This window comes from Quercus lobata, chromosome 5 (assembly GCF_001633185.2).
Source record: "Quercus lobata isolate SW786 chromosome 5, ValleyOak3.0 Primary Assembly, whole genome shotgun sequence".
Classification (NCBI taxonomy): Eukaryota; Viridiplantae; Streptophyta; class Magnoliopsida; order Fagales; family Fagaceae; genus Quercus; species Quercus lobata.
Genome location: NC_044908.1, coordinates 9,008,822 through 9,011,710, shown reverse-complemented (window position 1 = coordinate 9,011,710; position 2,889 = coordinate 9,008,822).

Here is a 2,889-nt window from a genome sequence, read left to right as displayed (position 1 = left end):
CCCTTCGTAGGCAACACTGATACGGTGAAGCCGAGGATCACGTGCTCTAATCACGCACTTCGGCGCTTGAAAGGCAAAAGAAATGGGGGTATAGCCAAGAATTAAATGTGCTGCCCGGAGCTGACCATCAGTCTCGTTCACGTATATTTCAGCTTTCAATAACCTGTCTAGGCTCGCCTTATTGACTAATCTGATATTGGGCTTCGTATAGCGCCTATCTGCATAACCGTTGATTCTAAAGTTAAAGTTGTAGGATACAAAAATAATAAAAGTAAATGAAATGTGTTCACGAACTAAATAGTATAGATCTATAACTTCGCGCCCACCTGGTGTTCCCTCCACTGTCGGACAAGGTAAACCATCGTGCCATTCCCCAGAGAAAATAAGGAAATCCTCCTTTAGGTTCTTATTTGAAGTGGGGAGGCACTGAATTAGCCTTACTTCAGGATATCTCGACTTGAGATAATAGCCCTGGTCAGCTAGGCGATGAAGGTTGTACACCTAATTCACGTCATGGTGGGTTAGCTTTAGGTCCATTCTCTTATTCAAAGCGTCTATGCTTCCCAAGACCCTAAACATATTGGGAGCACACTGGGTGGGGGATAGCCTAAAGAAGTTGAGGTAACTCCTAGTGATACTACCCATGGGGATAGTCATCCCGCCCTCAATAAAGGCGATCATGGGGATAACTACTTCCCCAGTTTGCCTAGCATCAACCCACTCCCCTTGGGCTGCGTACCTCATCCCTACCGTTGGGGGGATCTTGTACTTAGAGTGAAAGTTTCTAATACCCTCCTCGGATTCAACGAGACATCGAAATGGATTCTTCTGTTTCCCCATTTTTCTAAAAAACTTAGTAGAAAAGACTTTTGGGCTTGAAACGAAAGTGGTAAAAACTTCAAGAGGACTTACAGGTTCAAAGGAAGGGCCTCGGACAACGTACGATTATTTGTAGTTGCCAGGAGAATAACGGAGATTGGAAGAAGGCAGGTTCAATGTAGGAGCTCTGGAACCATGTAATCATCGAAGGCAAAGTACAGGTTTAATTAGGGAGCGCCTTTATAGTCATGTGAGGGTTATGAGCGGTGAAATTCCCACTCACAAAACAAGGGAAGCCCTCTGCCGTTTGATTTAGATCTCACCGTTGAATATGGGAGACAATGGAGTTGTCAAAATTTAATGCTGCCAAAATCAGGATGCTGAAGCGTCAGGGGCATGCCCCAAAACGCGCACAGGTACAGGCTTATGACGTCAAAATCCACCTTCCCTCCCGAGGAGTCGAAAAGTAGGATTTTGAGGGGCTATTGTGGGGACCGTTCGATCAATAGGCCCATAAAGTTCAGGATTGATTCAGGAATGTTGGGCCCGTGGCCCATCCGAGGGTGTATATTCGTCCGAGGAGGCCAAGTTAGGTCATAAGGTAGTTACTGAAGGGGATGGTAGTCAACATCACAAGGGTAGGGTTCTGTATCCGTCCGAGGACACCATACTCCTCGGCAGTATGCGTCCAAGGACGATCAGGACGTGGTCTTATTGCAACCAGACCTCAGAATTAGGTCACCGTAAAAGAGAGAATAACCGACCAAGAATGAAAGAGATAAGACAAACAAATATCTATAACTACAGCTGCCTCCGCATTAATGACCTCTCAACCAACTCTCTGGCCGCATTAATGTGGAGGTGATACCTGAACAGTAAGGAAGCAGCCTTACAGCTGCCCATGAGAAGTTCCAGGAGGTGCTAGATGGGACAGAAAGAAATCCTCCGAACCCAACCTACACGTGTGCGGTGAGGATGGAACACAAAGGGGGGTATATAAACTAAAAGAAGAGCATGAAAAAAGGGGGATCGTAACAGAAAAAGAAAGGAGAGAAGAACACAGACAAAAAGGAAGAGAGTAAAAGTAGAGAAAAAGAATTGTATTGATCATTAGAGAAAACGATCGTTGTACCAACTTTAGACCTTTAATATACGTGAGAGTGAATCTTTTTAAGGGAGTCCACAGTTAACCTAGTTCTTTACACCCACGCTCTACAAATCATATTGTCTGGGTCTTTTTACGTGCGAACCCATCACAGTTAAGGTTTGTTGCAAATCGCGTCCTTACAAGAATCTTAATGGAAAAGTATTTATTATGAATATTGTGATTTCTTATTATTAAAATCAATCAGACTTATAGGAGTTTATACACTAGACCTTTATTTTAAATTCCCTAATATTTTGATCTTCAAAATTTTTTAATATGCAAATAGTTTATGAAATGTACTTATTAGATGTATTTGGTTAAATTGAATATTTAGTTTCAACGTTTGTATTATTGTTTGAAATTATTTTTGAATCCAAATCTTCTGTCCCACTTTTCCTGCTTCACTCTATACTCCACCAATAAAAACTTGTCACATATTAACATAATTAATTAAATACTATCATTATTGACTTATTAATATTACCATTATTAATTAATGGTAGTATTTAATTAATTAGGTGAATACGTGGCAAGCTTTTATTGGTAGAGTATAGAGTGAAGTAAGAAAAGTGGGACAGAAGATTTGGACTTATTTTACAAGGCATGTTTTAATTTTGTCTTTACACCTTAAATTGTTTTGCTTACGTGATAGATGGAATTCATGTCTCATCTTAAATTCAATGTCATCAAATTAACCATGATTATATGAATTTTGTTTGTTATATTAGTATTTTCTATTCATGGTAAGTATAGTTGTAACTTAAAAATATAATAAAAATAAAATAAAAACCTTTAAAAGGTTATACATAAGTCAAATAAGTTAAATAAACTCTCCAAAATAAATGCAAGCCACTAAAGTGTGATGAAGGTTTACGAAATGAATTAGCTTTTTACTGAAGAAACTTAGGATTCAAATCCTTATT